Below are 23,801 nucleotides of genomic sequence, written 5' to 3'. Positions count from 1 at the left end.
GTCCTTTCAGATAAGAACGTGACCATAATGTCCTTATGGCGAAGAGAAAATAGCTGATTTTAGCATATTCTGGCTATTTTCTCTTCGCCGTAAGGACATAACCATGATAGGGCTAATAATGGTCCTTTCGGATAAGAACGTGACCATAATGTCCTTATGGCTAAGAGAAAATAGCTGATTTTAGGATTATCTGGCTATTTTCTCTTCGCCGTAAGGACATAACCATGAGAGGGCTAATAAGGTCCTTTCGGATAAGAACGTGACCATAATGTCCTTATGGCGAAGAGAAAATTGCTGATTTTAGCATAATCTGGCTATTTTCTCTTCGCCGTAAGGACATAACCATGAGAGGGATAATAAGGTCCTTTCAGATAAGAACGTGACCATAATGTCCTTATGGCGAAGAGAAAATAGCTGATTTTAGCATATTCTGGCTATTTTCTCTTCGCCGTAAGGACATAACCATGATAGGGCTAATAATGGTCCTTTTGGATAAGAACGTGACCATAATGTCCTTATGGCGAAGAGAAAATAGCTGATTTTAGCATATTCTGGCTATTTTCTCTTCGCCGTAAGGACATAACCATGATAGGGATAATAATGGTCCTTTCGGATAAGAACGTGACCATAATGTCCTTATGGCGAAGAGAAAATAGCTAATTCTAGGATTATCTGGCTATTTTCTCTTCGCCGTAAGGACATAACCATGATAGGGATAATAATGGTCCTTTCGGATAAGAATGTGACCATAATGTCCTTATGGTGAAGAGAAAATAGCTGATTTTAGCATATTCTGGCTATTTTCTGTTCGCCGTAAGGACATAACCATGAGAGGCTAATAATGGTCCTTTCGGATAAGAACGTGATCATAATGTCCTTATGGCGAAGAGAAAATAGCTGATTTTAGCATATTCTGGCTATTTTCTCTTCGCCGTAAGGACATAACCATGATAGGGCTAATAATGGTCCTTTTGGATAAGAACGTGACCATAATGTCCTTATGGCGAAGAGAAAATAGCTGATTTTAGCATATTCTGGCTATTTTCTCTTCGCCGTAAGGACATAACCATGAGAGGGATAATAAGGTCCTTTCGGATAAGAACGTGACCATAATGTCCTTATGGCGAAGAGAAAATAGCTGATTTTAGCATATTCTGGCTATTTTCTCTTCGTCGTAAGGACATAACCATGAGAGGGATAATAATGGTCCTTTCGGATAAGAACGTGACCATAATGTCCTTATGGCGAAGAGAAAATAGCTGATTTTAGCATATTCTGGCTATTTTCTCTTCGCCGTAAGGACATAACCATGATAGGGCTAATAATGGTCCTTTTGGATAAGAACGTGACCATAATGTCCTTATGGTGAAGAGAAAATAGCTGATTTTAGGATTATCTGGCTATTTTCTCTTCGCCGTAAGGACATAACCATGATAGGGCTAATAATGGTCCTTTTGGATAAGAACGTGACCATAATGTCCTTATGGTGAAGAGAAAATAGCTGATTTTAGGATGATCTGGCTATTTTCTCTTCGCCGTAAGGACATAACCATGATAGGGCTAATAATGGTCCTTTTGGATAAGAACGTGACCATAATGTCCTTATGGTGAAGAGAAAATAGCTGATTTTAGGATTATCTGGCTATTTTTTTTCGCCGTAAGGACATAACCATGATAGGGCTAATAATGGTCCTTTTGGATAAGAACGTGACCATAATGTCCTTATGGCGAAGAGAAAATAGCTGATTTTAGCATATTCTGGCTATTTTCTCTTCGCCGTAAGGACATAACCATGATAGGGATAATAATGGTCCTTTCGGATAAGAACGTGACCATAATGTCCTTATGGCGAAGAGAAAATAGCTGATTTTAGCATATTCTGGCTATTTTCTCTTCGCCGTAAGGACATAACCATGATAGGACTAATAATGGTCCTTTCGGATAAGAACGTGACCATAATGTCCTTATGGCGAAAAGAAAATAGCTGATTTTAGCATATTCTGGCTATTTTCTCTTCGCCGTAAGGACATAACCATGATAGGGCTAATAATGGTCCTTTTGGATAAGAACGTGACCATAATGTCCTTATGGCGAAGAGAAAATAGCTGATTTTAGCATATTCTGGCTATTTTCTCTTCGCCGTAAGGACATAACCATGATAGGGCTAATAATGGACCTTTCGGATAAGAACGTGACCATAATGTCCTTATGGCAAAGAGAAAATAGCTGATTTTAGCATATTCTGGCTATTTTCTCTTCGCCGTAAGGACATAACCATGAGAGGGCTAATAAGGTCCTTTTGGATAAGAACGTGACCATAATGTCCTTATGGCGAAGAGAAAATAGCTGATTTTAGCATATTCTGGCTATTTTCTCTTCGCCGTAAGGACATAACCATGATAGGGCTAATAATGGTCCTTTCGGATAAGAACGTGACCATAATGTCCTTATGGCGAAGAGAAAATAGCTGATTTTAGCATAATCTGGCTATTTTCCCTTCGCCGTAAGGACATAACCATGAGAGGGATAATAAGGTCCTTTCAGATAAGAACGTGACCATAATGTCCTTATGGCGAAGAGAAAATAGCTGATTTTAGCATATTCTGGCTATTTTCTCTTCGCCGTAAGGACATAACCATGTGAGGGCTAATAAGGTCCTTTCGGATAAGAACGTGACCATAATGTCCTTATGGCGAAGAGAAAATAGCTGAATTTAGGATTATCTGGCTATTTTCTCTTCGCCGTAAGGACATAACCATGATAGGGCTAATAATGGTCCTTTCGGATAAGAACGTGACCATAATGTCCTTATGGTGAAGAGAAAATAGCTGATTTTAGCATATTCTGGCTATTTTCAGTTCGCCGTAAGGACATAACCATGAGAGGGCTAATAATGGTCCTTTCGGATAAGAACGTGATCATAATGTCCTTATGGCGAAGAGAAAATAGCTGATTTTAGCATATTCTGGCTATTTTCTCTTTGCCGTAAGGACATAACCATGATAGGGCTAATAATGGTCCTTTTGGATAAGAACGTGACCATAATGTCCTTATGGCGAAGAGAAAATAGCTGATTTTAGCATATTCTGGATATTTTCTCTTCGCAGTAAGGACATAACCATGATAGGGCTAATAATGGTCCTTTTGGATAAGAATGTGACCATAATGTCCTTATGGTGAAGAGAAAATAGCTGATTTAGGATTATCTGGCTATTTTCTCTTCGCCGTAAGGACATAACCATGATAGGGCTAATAATGGTCCTTTTGGATAAGAACGTGACCATAATGTCCTTATGGCGAAGAGAAAATAGCTGATTTTAGCATATTCTGGCTATTTTCTGTTTCGCCGTAAGGACATAACCATAATAGGGCTAATAATGCTCCTTTCTGATAAGAACGTGACCATAATGTCCTTATGGCGAAGAGAAAATAGCTGATTTTAGCATATTCTGGCTATTTTCTCTTCGCCGTAAGGACATAACCATGATAGGGCTAATAATGGTCCTTTCGGATAAGAACGTGACCATAATGTCCTTATGGCGAAGAGAAAATAGCTGATTTTAGCATATTCTGGCTATTTTCTCTTCGCCGTAAGGACATAACCATGAGAGGGCTAATAATGGTCCTTTCGGATAAGAACGTGACCATAATGTCCTTATGGCGAAGAGAAAATAGCTGATTTTAGCATATTCTGGCTATTTTCTCTTCGCCGTAAGGACATAACCATGAGAGGGCTAATAAGGTCCTTTTGGATAAGAACGTGACCATAATATCCTTATGGCGAAGAGAAAATAGCTGATATTAGCATATTCTGGCTATTTTCTCTTCGCCGTAAGGACATAACCATGATAGGGCTAATAATGGTCCTTTCGGATAAGAACGTGACCATAGTGTCCTTATGGCGAAGAGAAAATAGCTGATATTAGCATATTCTGGCTATTTTCTCTTCGCCGTAAGGACATAACCATGATAGGGCTAATAATGGTCCTTTCGGATAAGAACGTGACCATAATGTCCTTATGGCGAAGAGAAAATAGCTGATTTTAGGATTATCTGGCTATTTTCTCTTCGCCGTAAGGACATAACCATGAGAGGGCTAATAAGGTCCTTTCGGATAAGAACGTGACCATAATGTCCTTATGGCGAAGAGAAAATAGCTGATTTTAGCATAATCTGGCTATTTTCTTTTCGCCGTAAGGACATAACCATGAGAGGGATAATAAGGTCCTTTCAGATAAGAACGTGACCATAATGTCCTTATGGCGAAGAGAAAATAGCTGATTTTAGCATATTCTGGCTATTTTCTCTTCGCCGTAAGGACATAACCATGAGAGGGCTAATAAGGTCCTTTCGGATAAGAACGTGACCATAATGTCCTTATGGCGAAGAGAAAATAGCTGATTTTAGGATTATCTGGCTATTTTCTCTTCGACGTAAGGACATAACCATGATAGGGCTAATAATGGTCCTTTCGGATAAGAACGTGACCATAATGTCCTTATGGTGAAGAGAAAATAGCTGATTTTTGCATATTCTGGCTATTTTCTGTTCGCCGTAAGGACATAACCATGAGAGGGCTAATAATGGTCCTTTCGGATAAGAACGTGATCATAATGTCCTTATGTCGAAGAGAAAATAGCTGATTTTAGCATATTCTGGCTATTTTCTCTTCGCCGTAAGGACATAACCATGATAGGGCTAATAATGGTCCTTTTGGATAAGAACGTGACCATAATGTCCTTATGGCGAAGAGAAAATAGCTGATTTTAGCATATTCTGGATATTTTCTCTTCGCCGTAAGAACATAACCATGATAGGGCTAATAATGGTCCTTTTGGATAAGAACGTGACCATAATGTCCTTATGGTGAAGAGAAAATAGCTGATTTAGGATTATCTGGCTTTTTTCTCTTCGCCGTAAGGACATAACCATGATAGGGCTAATAATGGTCCTTTTGGATAAGAACGTGACCATAATGTCCTTATGGCGAAGAGAAAATAGCTGATTTTAGCATATTCTGGCTATTTTCTCTTCGCCGTAAGGACATAACCATGAGAGGGATAATAAGGTCCTTTCGGATAAGAACGTGACCATAATGTCCTTATGGCGAAGAGAAAATAGCTGATTTTAGCATATTCTGGCTATTTTCTCTTCGTCGTAAGGACATAACCATGATAGGGCTAATAATGGTCCTTTCGGATAAGAACGTGACCATAATGTCCTTATGGCGAAGAGAAAATAGCTGATTTTAGCATATTCTGGCTATTTTCTCTTCGTCGTAAGGACATAACCATGAGAGGGATAATAATGGTCCTTTCGGATAAGAACGTGACCATAATGTCCTTATGGCGAAGAGAAAATAGCTGATTTTAGCATATTCTGGCTATTTTCTCTTCGCCGTCAGGACATAACCATGATAGGGCTAATAATGGTCCTTTTGGATAAGAACGTGACCATAATGTCCTTATGGTGAAGAGAAAATAGCTGATTTTAGGATTATCTGGCTATTTTCTCTTCGCCGTAAGGACATAACCATGATAGGGCTAATAATGGTCCTTTTGGATAAGAACGTGACCATAATGTCCTTATGGTGAAGAGAAAATAGCTGATTTTAGGATTATCTGGCTATTTTCTCTTCGCCGTAAGGACATAACCATGATAGGGCTGATAATGGTCCTTTTGGATAAGAACGTGACCATAATGTCCTTATGGTGAAGAGAAAATAGCTGATTTTAGGATTATCTGGCTATTTTTTTTCGCCGTAAGGACATAACCATGATAGGGCTAATAATGGTCCTTTTGGATAAGAACGTGACCATAATGTCCTTATGGCGAAGAGAAAATAGCTGATTTTAGCATATTCTGGCTATTTTCTCTTCGCCGTAAGGACATAACCATGATAGGGATAATAATGGTCCTTTCGGATAAGAACGTGACCATAATGTCCTTATGGCGAAGAGAAAATAGCTGATTTTAGCATATTCTGGCTATTTTCTCTTCGCCGTAAGGACATAACCATGATAGGGCTAATAATGGTCCTTTCGGATAAGAACGTGACCATAATGTCCTTATGGCGAAAAGAAAATAGCTGATTTTAGCATATTCTGGCTATTTTCTCTTCGCCGTAAGGACATAACCATGATAGGGCTAATAATGGTCCTTTTGGATAAGAACGTGACCATAATGTCCTTATGGCGAAGAGAAAATAGCTGATTTTAGCATATTCTGGCTATTTTCTCTTCGCCGTAAGGACATAACCATGATAGGGCTAATAATGGACCTTTCGGATAAGAACGTGACCATAATGTCCTTATGGCAAAGAGAAAATAGCTGATTTTAGCATATTCTGGCTATTTTCTCTTCGCCGTAAGGACATAACCATGATAGGGCTAATAATGGTCCTTTCGGATAAGAACGTGACCATAATGTCCTTATGGCGAAGAGAAAATAGCTGATTTTAGCATAATCTGGCTATTTTCCCTTCGCCGTAAGGACATAACCATGAGAGGGATAATAAGGTCCTTTCAGATAAGAACGTGACCATAATGTCCTTATGGCGAAGAGAAAATAGCTGATTTTAGCATATTCTGGCTATTTTCTCTTCGCCGTAAGGACATAACCATGTGAGGGCTAATAAGGTCCTTTCGGATAAGAACGTGACCATAATGTCCTTATGGCGAAGAGAAAATAGCTGAATTTAGGATTATATGGCTATTTTCTCTTCGCCGTAAGGACATAACCATGATAGGGCTAATAATGGTCCTTTCGGATAAGAACGTGACCATAATGTCCTTATGGTGAAGAGAAAATAGCTGATTTTAGCATATTCTGGCTATTTTCTGTTCGCCGTAAGGACATAACCATGAGAGGGCTAATAATGGTCCTTTCGGATAAGAACGTGATCATAATGTCCTTATGGCGAAGAGAAAATAGCTGATTTTAGCATATTCTGGCTATTTTCTCTTCGCCGTAAGGACATAACCATGATAGGGCTAATAATGGTCCTTTTGGATAAGAACGTGACCATAATGTCCTTATGGCGAAGAGAAAATAGCTGATTTTAGCATATTCTGGATATTTTCTCTTCGCAGTAAGGACATAACCATGATAGGGCTAATAATGGTCCTTTTGGATAAGAACGTGACCATAATGTCCTTATGGTGAAGAGAAAATAGCTGATTTAGGATTATCTGGCTATTTTCTCTTCGCCGTAAGGACATAACCATGATAGGGCTAATAATGGTCCTTTTGGATAAGAACGTGACCATAATGTCCTTATGGCGAAGAGAAAATAGCTGATTTTAGCATATTCTGGCTATTTTCTGTTCGCCGTAAGGACATAACCATAATAGGGCTAATAATGCTCCTTTCTGATAAGAACGTGACCATAATGTCCTTATGGCGAAGAGAAAATAGCTGATTTTAGCATATTCTGGCTATTTTCTCTTCGCCGTAAGGACATAACCATGATAGGGCTAATAATGGTCCTTTCGGATAAGAACGTGACCATAATGTCCTTATGGCGAAGAGAAAATAGCTGATTTTAGCATATTCTGGCTATTTTCTCTTCGCCGTAAGGACATAACCATGAGAGGGCTAATAATGGTCCTTTCGGATAAGAACGTGACCATAATGTCCTTATGGCGAAGAGAAAATAGCTGATTTTAGCATATTCTGGCTATTTTCTCTTCGCCGTAAGGACATAACCATGAGAGGGCTAATAAGGTCCTTTTGGATAAGAACGTGACCATAATATCCTTATGGCGAAGAGAAAATAGCTGATATTAGCATATTCTGGCTATTTTCTCTTCGCCGTAAGGACATAACCATGATAGGGCTAATAATGGTCCTTTCGGATAAGAACGTGACCATAGTGTCCTTATGGCGAAGAGAAAATAGCTGATATTAGCATATTCTGGCTATTTTCTCTTCGCCGTAAGGACATAACCATGATAGGGCTAATAATGGTCCTTTCGGATAAGAACGTGACCATAATGTCCTTATGGCGAAGAGAAAATAGCTGATTTTAGGATTATCTGGCTATTTTCTCTTCGCCGTAAGGACATAACCATGAGAGGGCTAATAAGGTCCTTTCGGATAAGAACGTGACCATAATGTCCTTATGGCGAAGAGAAAATAGCTGATTTTAGCATAATCTGGCTATTTTCTCTTCGCCGTAAGGACATAACCATGAGAGGGATAATAAGGTCCTTTCAGATAAGAACGTGACCATAATGTCCTTATGGCGAAGAGAAAATAGCTGATTTTAGCATATTCTGGCTATTTTCTCTTCGCCGTAAGGACATAACCATGAGAGGGCTAATAAGGTCCTTTCGGATAAGAACGTGACCATAATGTCCTTATGGCGAAGAGAAAATAGCTGATTTTAGGATTATCTGGCTATTTTCTCTTCGCCGTAAGGACATAACCATGATAGGGCTAATATTGGTCCCATCGGATAAGAACGTGACCATAATGTCCTTATGGTGAAGAGAAAATAGCTGATTTTTGCATATTCTGGCTATTTTCTGTTCGCCGTAAGGACATAACCATAATAGGGCTAATAATGCTCCTTTCTGATAAGAACGTGACCATAATGTCCTTATGGCGAAGAGAAAATAGCTGATTTTAGCATATTCTGGCTATTTTCTCTTCGCCGTAAGGACATAACCATGATAGGGCTAATAATGGTCCTTTCGGATAAGAACGTGACCATAATGTCCTTATGGCGAAGAGAAAATAGCTGATTTTAGCATATTCTGGCTATTTTCTCTTCGCCGTAAGGACATAACCATGAGAGGGCTAATAATGGTCCTTTCGGATAAGAACGTGACCATAATGTCCTTATGGCGAAGAGAAAATAGCTGATTTTAGCATATTCTGGCTATTTTCTCTTCGCCGTAAGGACATAACCATGAGAGGGCTAATAAGGTCCTTTTGGATAAGAACGTGACCATAATATCCTTATGGCGAAGAGAAAATAGCTGATATTAGCATATTCTGGCTATTTTCTCTTCGCCGTAAGGACATAACCATGATAGGGCTAATAATGGTCCTTTCGGATAAGAACGTGACCATAGTGTCCTTATGGCGAAGAGAAAATAGCTGATATTAGCATATTCTGGCTATTTTCTCTTCGCCGTAAGGACATAACCATGATAGGGCTAATAATGGTCCTTTCGGATAAGAACGTGACCATAATGTCCTTATGGCGAAGAGAAAATAGCTGATTTTAGGATTATCTGGCTATTTTCTCTTCGCCGTAAGGACATAACCATGAGAGGGCTAATAAGGTCCTTTCGGATAAGAACGTGACCATAATGTCCTTATGGCGAAGAGAAAATAGCTGATTTTAGCATAATCTGGCTATTTTCTTTTCGCCGTAAGGACATAACCATGAGAGGGATAATAAGGTCCTTTCAGATAAGAACGTGACCATAATGTCCTTATGGCGAAGAGAAAATAGCTGATTTTAGCATATTCTGGCTATTTTCTCTTCGCCGTAAGGACATAACCATGAGAGGGCTAATAAGGTCCTTTCGGATAAGAACGTGACCATAATGTCCTTATGGCGAAGAGAAAATAGCTGATTTTAGGATTATCTGGCTATTTTCTCTTCGCCGTAAGGACATAACCATGATAGGGCTAATAATGGTCCTTTCGGATAAGAACGTGACCATAATGTCCTTATGGTGAAGAGAAAATAGCTGATTTTTGCATATTCTGGCTATTTTCTGTTCGCCGTAAGGACATAACCATGAGAGGGCTAATAATGGTCCTTTCGGATAAGAACGTGATCATAATGTCCTTATGTCGAAGAGAAAATAGCTGATTTTAGCATATTCTGGCTATTTTCTCTTCGCCGTAAGGACATAACCATGATAGGGCTAATAATGGTCCTTTTGGATAAGAACGTGACCATAATGTCCTTATGGCGAAGAGAAAATAGCTGATTTTAGCATATTCTGGATATTTTCTCTTCGCCGTAAGAACATAACCATGATAGGGCTAATAATGGTCCTTTTGGATAAGAACGTGACCATAATGTCCTTATGGTGAAGAGAAAATAGCTGATTTAGGATTATCTGGCTATTTTCTCTTCGCCGTAAGGACATAACCATGATAGGGCTAATAATGGTCCTTTTGGATAAGAACGTGACCATAATGTCCTTATGGCGAAGAGAAAATAGCTGATTTTAGCATATTCTGGCTATTTTCTCTTCGCCGTAAGGACATAACCATGAGAGGGATAATAAGGTCCTTTCGGATAAGAACGTGACCATAATGTCCTTATGGCGAAGAGAAAATAGCTGATTTTAGCATATTCTGGCTATTTTCTCTTCGTCGTAAGGACATAACCATGATAGGGCTAATAATGGTCCTTTCGGATAAGAACGTGACCATAATGTCCTTATGGCGAAGAGAAAATAGCTGATTTTAGCATATTCTGGCTATTTTCTCTTCGTCGTAAGGACATAACCATGAGAGGGATAATAATGGTCCTTTCGGATAAGAACGTGACCATAATGTCCTTATGGCGAAGAGAAAATAGCTGATTTTAGCATATTCTGGCTATTTTCTCTTCGCCGTAAGGACATAACCATGATAGGGCTAATAATGGTCCTTTTGGATAAGAACGTGACCATAATGTCCTTATGGTGAAGAGAAAATAGCTGATTTTAGGATTATCTGGCTATTTTCTCTTCGCCGTAAGGACATAACCATGATAGGGCTAATAATGGTCCTTTTGGATAAGAACGTGACCATAATGTCCTTATGGTGAAGAGAAAATAGCTGATTTTAGGATTATCTGGCTATTTTCTCTTCGCCGTAAGGACATAACCATGATAGGGCTAATAATGGTCCTTTTGGATAAGAACGTGACCATAATGTCCTTATGGTGAAGAGAAAATAGCTGATTTTAGGATTATCTGGCTATTTTTTTTCGCCGTAAGGACATAACCATGATAGGGCTAATAATGGTCCTTTTGGATAAGAACGTGACCATAATGTCCTTATGGCGAAGAGAAAATAGCTGATTTTAGCATATTCTGGCTATTTTCTCTTCGCCGTAAGGACATAACCATGATAGGGATAATAATGGTCCTTTCGGATAAGAACGTGACCATAATGTCCTTATGGCGAAGAGAAAATAGCTGATTTTAGCATATTCTGGCTATTTTCTCTTCGCCGTAAGGACATAACCATGATAGGGCTAATAATGGTCCTTTCGGATAAGAACGTGACCATAATGTCCTTATGGCGAAAAGAAAATAGCTGATTTTAGCATATTCTGGCTATTTTCTCTTCGCCGTAAGGACATAACCATGATAGGGCTAATAATGGTCCTTTTGGATAAGAACGTGACCATAATGTCCTTATGGCGAAGAGAAAATAGCTGATTTTAGCATATTCTGGCTATTTTCTCTTCGCCGTAAGGACATAACCATGATAGGGCTAATAATGGACCTTTCGGATAAGAACGTGACCATAATGTCCTTATGGCAAAGAGAAAATAGCTGATTTTAGCATATTCTGGCTATTTTCTCTTCGCCGTAAGGACATAACCATGAGAGGGCTAATAAGGTCCTTTTGGATAAGAACGTGACCATAATGTCCTTATGGCGAAGAGAAAATAGCTGATTTTAGCATATTCTGGCTATTTTCTCTTCGCCGTAAGGACATAACCATGATAGGGCTAATAATGGTCCTTTCGGATAAGAACGTGACCATAATGTCCTTATGGCGAAGAGAAAATAGCTGATTTTAGCATAATCTGGCTATTTTCCCTTCGCCGTAAGGACATAACCATGAGAGGGATAATAAGGTCCTTTCAGATAAGAACGTGACCATAATGTCCTTATGGCGAAGAGAAAATAGCTGATTTTAGCATATTCTGGCTATTTTCTCTTCGCCGTAAGGACATAACCATGTGAGGGCTAATAAGGTCCTTTCGGATAAGAACGTGACCATAATGTCCTTATGGCGAAGAGAAAATAGCTGAATTTAGGATTATCTGGCTATTTTCTCTTCGCCGTAAGGACATAACCATGATAGGGCTAATAATGGTCCTTTCGGATAAGAACGTGACCATAATGTCCTTATGGTGAAGAGAAAATAGCTGATTTTAGCATATTCTGGCTATTTTCTGTTCGCCGTAAGGACATAACCATGAGAGGGCTAATAATGGTCCTTTCGGATAAGAACGTGATCATAATGTCCTTATGGCGAAGAGAAAATAGCTGATTTTAGCATATTCTGGCTATTTTCTCTTCGCCGTAAGGACATAACCATGATAGGGCTAATAATGGTCCTTTTGGATAAGAACGTGACCATAATGTCCTTATGGCGAAGAGAAAATAGCTGATTTTAGCATATTCTGGATATTTTCTCTTCGCAGTAAGGACATAACCATGATAGGGCTAATAATGGTCCTTTTGGATAAGAACGTGACCATAATGTCCTTATGGTGAAGAGAAAATAGCTGATTTAGGATTATCTGGCTATTTTCTCTTCGCCGTAAGGACATAACCATGATAGGGCTAATAATGGTCCTTTTGGATAAGAACGTGACCATAATGTCCTTATGGCGAAGAGAAAATAGCTGATTTTAGCATATTCTGGCTATTTTCTGTTCGCCGTAAGGACATAACCATAATAGGGCTAATAATGCTCCTTTCTGATAAGAACGTGACCATAATGTCCTTATGGCGAAGAGAAAATAGCTGATTTTAGCATATTCTGGCTATTTTCTCTTCGCCGTAAGGACATAACCATGATAGGGCTAATAATGGTCCTTTCGGATAAGAACGTGACCATAATGTCCTTATGGCGAAGAGAAAATAGCTGATTTTAGCATATTCTGGCTATTTTCTCTTCGCCGTAAGGACATAACCATGAGAGGGCTAATAATGGTCCTTTCGGATAAGAACGTGACCATAATGTCCTTATGGCGAAGAGAAAATAGCTGATTTTAGCATATTCTGGCTATTTTCTCTACGCCGTAAGGACATAACCATGAGAGGGCTAATAAGGTCCTTTTGGATAAGAACGTGACCATAATATCCTTATGGCGAAGAGAAAATAGCTGATATTAGCATATTCTGGCTATTTTCTCTTCGCCGTAAGGACATAACCATGATAGGGCTAATAATGGTCCTTTCGGATAAGAACGTGACCATAGTGTCCTTATGGCGAAGAGAAAATAGCTGATATTAGCATATTCTGGCTATTTTCTCTTCGCCGTAAGGACATAACCATGATAGGGCTAATAATGGTCCTTTCGGATAAGAACGTGACCATAATGTCCTTATGGCGAAGAGAAAATAGCTGATTTTAGGATTATCTGGCTATTTTCTCTTCGCCGTAAGGACATAACCATGAGAGGGCTAATAAGGTCCTTTCGGATAAGAACGTGACCATAATGTCCTTATGGCGAAGAGAAAATAGCTGATTTTAGCATAATCTGGCTATTTTCTCTTCGCCGTAAGGACATAACCATGAGAGGGATAATAAGGTCCTTTCAGATAAGAACGTGACCATAATGTCCTTATGGCGAAGAGAAAATAGCTGATTTTAGCATATTCTGGCTATTTTCTCTTCGCCGTAAGGACATAACCATGAGAGGGCTAATAAGGTCCTTTCGGATAAGAACGTGACCATAATGTCCTTATGGCGAAGAGAAAATAGCTGATTTTAGGATTATCTGGCTATTTTCTCTTCGCCGTAAGGACATAACCATTATAGGGCTAATAATGGTCCTTTCGGATAAGAACGTGACCATAATGTCCTTATGGTGAAGAGAAAATAGCTGATTTTTGCATATTCTGGCTATTTTCTGTTCGCCGTAAGGACATAACCATGAGAGGGCTAATAATGGTCCTTTCGGATAAGAACGTGATCATAATGTCCTTATGTCGAAGAGAAAATAGCTGATTTTAGCATATTCTGGCTATTTTCTCTTCGCCGTAAGGACATAACCATGATAGGGCTAATAATGGTCCTTTTGGATAAGAACGTGACCATAATGTCCTTATGGCGAAGAGAAAATAGCTGATTTTAGCATATTCTGGATATTTTCTCTTCGCCGTAAGAACATAACCATGATAGGGCTAATAATGGTCCTTTTGGATAAGAACGTGACCATAATGTCCTTATGGTGAAGAGAAAATAGCTGATTTAGGATTATCTGGCTATTTTCTCTTCGCCGTAAGGACATAACCATGATAGGGCTAATAATGGTCCTTTTGGATAAGAACGTGACCATAATGTCCTTATGGCGAAGAGAAAATAGCTGATTTTAGCATATTCTGGCTATTTTCTCTTCGCCGTAAGGACATAACCATGATAGGGATAATAATGGTCCTTTCGGATAAGAACGTGACCATAATGTCCTTATGGCGAAAAGAAAATAGCTGATTTTAGCATATTCTGGCTATTTTCTCTTCGCCGTAAGGACATAACCATGATAGGGCTGATAATGGTCCTTTTGGATAAGAACGTGACCATAATGTCCTTATGGTGAAGAGAAAATAGCTGATTTTAGGATTATCTGGCTATTTTTTTTCGCCGTAAGGACATAACCATGATAGGGCTAATAATGGTCCTTTTGGATAAGAACGTGACCATAATGTCCTTATGGCGAAGAGAAAATAGCTGATTTTAGCATATTCTGGCTATTTTCTCTTCGCCGTAAGGACATAACCATGATAGGGCTAATAATGGTCCTTTCGGATAAGAACGTGACCATAATGTCCTTATGGCGAAGAGAAAATAGCTGATTTTAGCATATTCTGGCTATTTTCTCTTCGCCGTAAGGACATAACCATGAGAGGGCTAATAATGGTCCTTTCGGATAAGAACGTGACCATAATGTCCTTATGGCGAAGAGAAAATAGCTGATTTTAGCATATTCTGGCTATTTTCTCTACGCCGTAAGGACATAACCATGAGAGGGCTAATAAGGTCCTTTTGGATAAGAACGTGACCATAATATCCTTATGGCGAAGAGAAAATAGCTGATATTAGCATATTCTGGCTATTTTCTCTTCGCCGTAAGGACATAACCATGATAGGGCTAATAATGGTCCTTTCGGATAAGAACGTGACCATAGTGTCCTTATGGCGAAGAGAAAATAGCTGATATTAGCATATTCTGGCTATTTTCTCTTCGCCGTAAGGACATAACCATGATAGGGCTAATAATGGTCCTTTCGGATAAGAACGTGACCATAATGTCCTTATGGCGAAGAGAAAATAGCTGATTTTAGGATTATCTGGCTATTTTCTCTTCGCCGTAAGGACATAACCATGAGAGGGCTAATAAGGTCCTTTCGGATAAGAACGTGACCATAATGTCCTTATGGCGAAGAGAAAATAGCTGATTTTAGCATAATCTGGCTATTTTCTCTTCGCCGTAAGGACATAACCATGAGAGGGATAATAAGGTCCTTTCAGATAAGAACGTGACCATAATGTCCTTATGGCGAAGAGAAAATAGCTGATTTTAGCATATTCTGGCTATTTTCTCTTCGCCGTAAGGACATAACCATGAGAGGGCTAATAAGGTCCTTTCGGATAAGAACGTGACCATAATGTCCTTATGGCGAAGAGAAAATAGCTGATTTTAGGATTATCTGGCTATTTTCTCTTCGCCGTAAGGACATAACCATTATAGGGCTAATAATGGTCCTTTCGGATAAGAACGTGACCATAATGTCCTTATGGTGAAGAGAAAATAGCTGATTTTTGCATATTCTGGCTATTTTCTGTTCGCCGTAAGGACATAACCATGAGAGGGCTAATAATGGTCCTTTCGGATAAGAACGTGATCATAATGTCCTTATGTCGAAGAGAAAATAGCTGATTTTAGCATATTCTGGCTATTTTCTCTTCGCCGTAAGGACATAACCATGATAGGGCTAATAATGGTCCTTTTGGATAAGAACGTGACCATAATGTCCTTATGGCGAAGAGAAAATAGCTGATTTTAGCATATTCTGGATATTTTCTCTTCGCCGTAAGAACATAACCATGATAGGGCTAATAATGGTCCTTTTGGATAAGAACGTGACCATAATGTCCTTATGGTGAAGAGAAAATAGCTGATTTAGGATTATCTGGCTATTTTCTCTTCGCCGTAAGGACATAACCATGATAGGGCTAATAATGGTCCTTTTGGATAAGAACGTGACCATAATGTCCTTATGGCGAAGAGAAAATAGCTGATTTTAGCATATTCTGGCTATTTTCTCTTCGCCGTAAGGACATAACCATGATAGGGATAATAATGGTCCTTTCGGATAAGAACGTGACCATAATGTCCTTATGGCGAAAAGAAAATAGCTGATTTTAGCATATTCTGGCTATTTTCTCTTCGCCGTAAGGACATAACCATGATAGGGCTAATAATGGTCCTTTTGGATAAGAACGTGACCATAATGTCCTTATGGCGAAGAGAAAATAGCTGATTTTAGCATATTCTGGCTATTTTCTCTTCGCCGTAAGGACATAACCATGATAGGGCTAATAATGGTCCTTTCGGATAAGAACGTGACCATAATGTCCTTATGGCGAAGAGAAAATAGCTGATTTTAGGATTATCTGGCTATTTTCTCTTCGTCGTAAGGACATAACCATGAGAGGGCTAATAAGGTCCTTTCGGATAAGAACGTGACCATAATGTCCTTATGGCGAAGAGAAAATAGCTGATTTTAGCATAATCTGGCTATTTTCTCTTCGCCGTAAGGACATAACCATGAGAGGGATAATAAGGTCCTTTCAGATAAGAACGTGACCATAATGTCCTTATGGCGAAGAGAAAATAGCTGATTTTAGCATATTCTGGCTATTTTCTCTTCGCCGTAAGGACATAACCATGAGAGGGCTAATAAGGTCCTTTCGGATAAGAACGTGACCATAATGTCCTTATGGCGAAGAGAAAATAGCTGATTTTAGGATTATCTGGCTATTTTCTCTTCGCCGTAAGGACATAACCATTATAGGGCTAATAATGGTCCTTTCGGATAAGAACGTGACCATAATGTCCTTATGGTGAAGAGAAAATAGCTGATTTTTGCATATTCTGGCTATTTTCTGTTCGCCGTAAGGACATAACCATGAGAGGGCTAATAATGGTCCTTTCGGATAAGAACGTGATCATAATGTCCTTATGTCGAAGAGAAAATAGCTGATTTTAGCATATTCTGGCTATTTTCTCTTCGCCGTAAGGACATAACCATGATAGGGCTAATAATGGTCCTTTTGGATAAGAACGTGACCATAATGTCCTTATGGCGAAGAGAAAATAGCTGATTTTAGCATATTCTGGATATTTTCTCTTCGCCGTAAGAACATAACCATGATAGGGCTAATAATGGTCCTTTTGGATAAGAACGTGACCATAATGTCCTTATGGTGAAGAGAAAATAGCTGATTTAGGATTATCTGGCTATTTTCTCTTCGCCGTAAGGACATAACCATGATAGGGCTAATAATGGTCCTTTTGGATAAGAACGTGACCATAATGTCCTTATGGCGAAGAGAAAATAGCTGATTTTAGCATATTCTGGCTATTTTCTCTTCGCCGTAAGGACATAACCATGATAGGGATAATAATGGTCCTTTCGGATAAGAACGTGACCATAATGTCCTTATGGCGAAAAGAAAATAGCTGATTTTAGCATATTCTGGCTATTTTCTCTTCGCCGTAAGGACATAACCATGATAGGGCTAATAATGGTCCTTTTGGATAAGAACGTGACCATAATGTCCTTATGGCGAAGAGAAAATAGCTGATTTTAGCATATTCTGGCTATTTTCTCTTCGCCGTAAGGACATAACCATGATAGGGCTAATAATGGTCCTTTCGGATAAGAACGTGACCATAATGTCCTTATGGCGAAGAGAAAATAGCTGATTTTAGGATTATCTGGCTATTTTCTCTTCGTCGTAAGGACATAACCATGAGAGGGCTAATAAGGTCCTTTCGGATAAGAACGTGACCATAATGTCCTTATGGCGAAGAGAAAATAGCTGATTTTAGCATAATCTGGCTATTTTCTCTTCGCCGTAAGGACATAACCATGAGAGGGATAATAAGGTCCTTTCAGATAAGAACGTGACCATAATGTCCTTATGGCGAAGAGAAAATAGCTGATTTTAGCATATTCTGGCTATTTTCTCTTCGCCGTAAGGACATAACCATGAGAGGGCTAATAAGGTCCTTTCGGATAAGAACGTGACCATAATGTCCTTATGGCGAAGAGAAAATAGCTGATTTTAGGATTATCTGGCTATTTTCTCTTCGCCGTAAGGACATAACCATTATAGGGCTAATAATGGTCCTTTCGGATAAGAACGTGACCATAATGTCCTTATGGTGAAGAGAAAATAGCTGATTTTTGCATATTCTGGCTATTTTCTGTTCGCCGTAAGGACATAACCATGAGAGGGCTAATAATGGTCCTTTCGGATAAGAACGTGATCATAATGTCCTTATGTCGAAGAGAAAATAGCTGATTTTAGCATATTCTGGCTATTTTCTCTTCGCCGTAAGGACATAACCATGATAGGGCTAATAATGGTCCTTTTGGATAAGAACGTGACCATAATGTCCTTATGGCGAAGAGAAAATAGCTGATTTTAGCATATTCTGGATATTTTCTCTTCGCCGTAAGAACATAACCATGATAGGGCTAATAATGGTCCTTTTGGATAAGAACGTGACCATAATGTCCTTATGGTGAAGAGAAAATAGCTGATTTAGGATTATCTGGCTATTTTCTCTTCGCCGTAAGGACATAACCATGATAGGGCTAATAATGGTCCTTTTGGATAAGAACGTGACCATAATGTCCTTATGGCGAAGAGAAAATAGCTGATTTTAGCATATTCTGGCTATTTTCTCTTCGCCGTAAGGACATAACCATGATAGGGATAATAATGGTCCTTTCGGATAAGAACGTGACCATAATGTCCTTATGGCGAAAAGAAAATAGCTGATTTTAGCATATTCTGGCTATTTTCTCTTCGCCGTAAGGACATAACCATGATAGGGCTAATAATGGTCCTTTTGGATAAGAACGTGACCATAATGTCCTTATGGCGAAGAGAAAATAGCTGATTTTAGCATATTCTGGCTATTTTCTCTTCGCCGTAAGGACATAACCATGATAGGGCTAATAATGGTCCTTTCGGATAACAACGTGACCATAATGTCCTTATGGCAAAGAGAAAATAGCTGATTTTAGCATATTCTGGCTATTTTCTCTTCGCCGTAAGGACATAACCATGATAGGGCTAATAATGGTCCTTTCGGATAAGAACGTGACCATAATGTCCTTATGGCGAAGAGAAAATAGCTGATTTTAGCATATTCTGGATATTTTCTCTTCGCCGTTAGGACATAACCATGATAGGGCTAATAATGGTCCTTTTGGATAAGAACGTGACCATAATGTCCTTATGGTGAAGAGAAAATAGCTGATTTAGGATTATCTGGCTATTTTCTCTTCGCCGTAAGGACATAACCATGATAGGGCTAATAATGGTCCTTTTGGATAAGAACGTGACCATAATGTCCTTATGGCGAAGAGAAAATAGCTGATTTTAGCATATTCTGGCTATTTTCTGTTCGCCGTAAGGACATAACCATGATAGGGCTAATAATGCTCCTTTCTGATAAGAACGTGACCATAATGTCCTTATGGCGAAGAGAAAATAGCTGATTTTAGCATATTCTGGCTATTTTCTCTTTGCCGTAAGGACATAACCATGATAGGGCTAATAATGGTCCTTTCGGATAAGAACGTGACCATAATGTCCTTATGGCGAAGAGAAAATAGCTGATTTTAGCATATTCTGGCTATTTTCTCTTCGCCGTAAGGACATAACCATGAGAGGGCTAATAATGGTCCTTTCGGATAAGAACGTGACCATAATGTCCTTATGGCGAAGAGAAAATAGCTGATTTTAGCATATTCTGGCTATTTTCTCTTCGCTAGGGAAATGGGTTTAGAAGGGAACCGCACCAGTACAAACAATAATGTATGAACAATTAATAACCTCTAAAAAACTGAATTTAAATAGAATTTCTTCTGTATATGGCAAGTAAAGGTGTAGTAGGAATTATTCCCAACACCAAAGTTGCTTTCAGTGGTGCTCCCTAGAGTCAGAGAGTATCAAGTACCAAAAAAATAACCAAAGAAGGTTCAAAGAAAAGGACTCTTTTGTGGGAGCACTCTTGATTCAGAGGAAAATATTAAACTTAGTGAATTTTCAAAATGACAAATAAATTAACATAAGTCAAATCCTAGGAGTAAATGTGTGTGAAATACATAGCTATGCGAATTATTGATAATAATAATGAATATCCGTGATATTAAATTCACGATTGTTGAGTTGCCGGAGAGTAAAGTTCTGTGATGCCTATACCGAAAAGAATCTGCATTTATTGAAATAAATGACCATCATTCATACTGCTAATATCCATTTAAGGATTATATAGGTGCAGAAAATAAAATCATTGGTCATGCAAATCCCAATATGACATAAAGTTGAGTGCCACTGTGTCCAATAGTCAACGCTTTTTTGCAGTACCAGAGTGTTCAAAGGAGGTCTCCCTTCCTTGTACTAACCCGGCCTTTCACTGCTTAGCTTCCAAGTTCGGAAGAGATTGGGCATCTCCAGTGAAGTATGACCGCAAATGTTGGACTTTCCTCCCAGGTCACTCCAATTATATGTCAAATAATAGCTGTATGTTAGGAATGGAAATAGCAAGTGATTCGTAACAAATGTGTTACAAAGGAAAATTACATGCAATCAGCTAAATCATCAACACATGACACGGTGGTCACAGGGGTTAGTTACATCTGAATGACACGGCGGTCATAAGAATACAAATAAATGATTATGAATAATCAGCAGATGCAAATGAGAACAGTCACAAACAGGGGAGGAGAAAATAAACGTATGCAATTATCCTAATAATCACCAGCTGGTTAATCAGCATAAGACACAGTGGTCATAGACAGAGATAATTGTACATACACCTCCTAATTAAGTGACTGAGTTTTGTTGAATGACCTATAATTAGCTGAAAGAACAAATATATGGCACGGCGGCCATATAGAAAAAATAGTATGCATGTAATGATACAATAATCACCGAATTAATTGGTATATGACACAATGGTCACCAAATAGATGAGTATAAGCATTATTCCTTCATTATACAGCATGTGATATTGAAATCACAGAAGACATTTAATTAAGGATAATAAATGTGGGAAATTTGCAGATGCCACATTTGATTACTAAATAGTTATCCTTATATAATTTCTTGGCTCAGAACAAATTATATCTGACAGACGGGCGGTATGACAGAAAACGAGCAGAATAAGTGAAGCAGCGGGTTATAATTTCACCCGCAATATCTATGAATTAATTATACAAAAAAAAGGGGGAGAAAAGAAAAATAAAAATAACAAATGAGGGAAAAAAATATATATAATGAAAAAATAATAAATGAAAATATCAGATTGGTACTGAGAGAGTAGAGAGATTTTTTCTCAGTGTCGTTTATACGATACCAGTACTGTCATAAATTCCGTGTGAGGCTGTGTGGAAGCTCCAGGGATTGCAGCGGCATGTGTCCGTGTAGACGCTCCGGGTGAGCGACGGTTAGGTGCCGTTGCTAAGGGGATGCTTCTGAAGTCACTGCCGCGTCTGTCCGTGGTCTCTCCGAGGAGAGCGATGGCTGAGGCCGTTGCCTAGCAAAAGGTCTGAGCGCTCCGGCTGGCGCGGTCACGTGTGCGCATCACGTGATCGCTATACCTCCTGACGTACGTTTCGCAAGAAAAGCTTGGTCACAGGACGTAATGAGGTCACTGGGGATTCCAGTTTAAGTAGGGCAGAGCTCATGATTGATTGGATATAGTTGATGATGGACATACTGATCCCCCAATCATAGTAACATGGGGTGAATCCTGGCTAATTATAGCCGCCTGGGTTTAATAAGTTTGACAGAATGATTAATTAACTAGTTGCGCTTGAGAGAAATTAATATTTATAAATTGTATAAAGTATATAATAGAAAGGAAAAGATATCCAAGCTAAAAAATATATATATACATATATGTGTATATAAATAAGTGGGAGAGTAAAAGAAATTGATTGAGAGGATTCTTGGTCTATCTTAGAGATAGGCAAAAAAATGTGTTGGCTGGTATTGATTATATGTGGTTAATTATGTGGCTGCTAATGTTAATTGTCTGTGTCAGTGATGGAGATGCTTGATTGATGAATTGGGTAATATTGTATGATAATTGGACATATAATATATATTGGATGAGGGGATGGGATGTGAGAGTGAAGAGTGAATAAGAAAAATAGATATGGAGTGAGATAAATTAAATATAATGAGAAAAGCAATTGTAGTGTTTATTAAGGAAACCTATGTGATATTGTGAAGGAAAGGAGAAATATAAATAAAATAAAAGAATAGTGGTTAAGCACTAGTGTGAAAGTGTAAAGTGTAAAGAGGATTATATATATATATATTTTTTTTACTGATTATTTACTAATGTTTGGCTGTGAGGAGATGAGAAGGAGTACTAAATGGGATACCAGAGGTTGTGGTAGAGGGGCATTAATTTAAATATACCCCATAATTTATATGTTCATTCATGCCTGCTGGTTGTAAAGATCCCATTTTAAAGATCCATTCACTTTCTCTTTGTAGTAAGTTGTCAGTTAGGTTGCCTCCTCGTATTCCAAGTTTAATTTTCTCCAAGCCGAAGACTTTAAGCTCCTCCCATCTGTTTTCATGATGGGTATTGAAGTGGCGAGCGACTGAGGTAAGTTGTTTCATTTTAGCCTTATCTGAGATGGCGTTGCGTATAGATCCTACATGTTCTAGTACCCGCTGTTTAAGCGGACGGGTTGTCATGCCAATGTAGTTTTGGTTACAGCTACATTTTAGGCAATAGATAACCCCTTCAGTTTGGCAGTTCATGTAGTCTTTAATTAGTATTTTCTTTCCGAATTTGTCTTCTACTTCCTTTATTGGGTGCATGTATCTGCAAGCTTTACACTTGCCACAGGGATATGTTCCAGTGACGGTTGGTTTTTTAGCAGAAAGTTTTTGAAAATGACTGCTTACAAGTCTGTCTTTGAGGTTAGTGGATCTACGCCAACTCATGGCGACCTTTGGACCTAAATTTTCGGATAAAGTGGGGTCTGCATGCAAAATATGCCAATGCTTTTGTATTGCTGTGTTCACCTTCTTCCATTCTTGACAAAAATTTCCGACAAAGCGAATGGTATTGTCAGTGTTGGAATTCTTGGGTTTTCTCTTGAAGATTAGATCCTCTCTTTTGATAGTTTTGACAGTTTTTAAACCTTTTTTTATGGAGGTATTGCTATATCCCCTTTCACATAATCTGTTTGTCAATTCTATACTTTGTGTTATAAATTCCTTATCATCTGAACAGTTCCTACGGAGTCGGAGAAATTCCCCTTTTGGTATATTTTCGATAGTTGGAGGAAAATGGGAACTGGTTTGGTGTAATAGGGTGTTTGTTGCTGTACTCTTCCGAAATAGTTTTGTGGCAATCATTCCTTCAGAATTTTTGTAGATCATTAAATCCAAAAATGAAAGTTCTGATTGGCTTATGCTGTGTGTAAGATGAATATTTAGATCATTCTGGTTAAGATGCTCTATAAATTGGTGCAACAGATGTAAATCACCCTCCCAGATCATGAAAATGTCATCTATGTATCTGTTCCACATGACGATATGGG

General features: G+C 38.7%; 1 pseudogene; it reads right to left on the bottom strand.

The window, feature by feature from the left end:
* Positions 1–20,586: 20,586 nt before the first annotated feature.
* On the bottom strand, positions 20,587–20,706 carry LOC134913050 (5S ribosomal RNA; annotated as a pseudogene).
* Between the last annotated feature and the right edge of the window lie 3,095 nt (positions 20,707–23,801).

The sequence above is a fragment of the Pseudophryne corroboree genome, chromosome 4, assembly GCF_028390025.1.
Source record: "Pseudophryne corroboree isolate aPseCor3 chromosome 4, aPseCor3.hap2, whole genome shotgun sequence".
Classification (NCBI taxonomy): domain Eukaryota; kingdom Metazoa; phylum Chordata; class Amphibia; order Anura; family Myobatrachidae; genus Pseudophryne; species Pseudophryne corroboree.
Note: the sequence above shows the minus strand (reverse complement) of the source record. Positions and strands in the feature narration are given on the sequence as shown.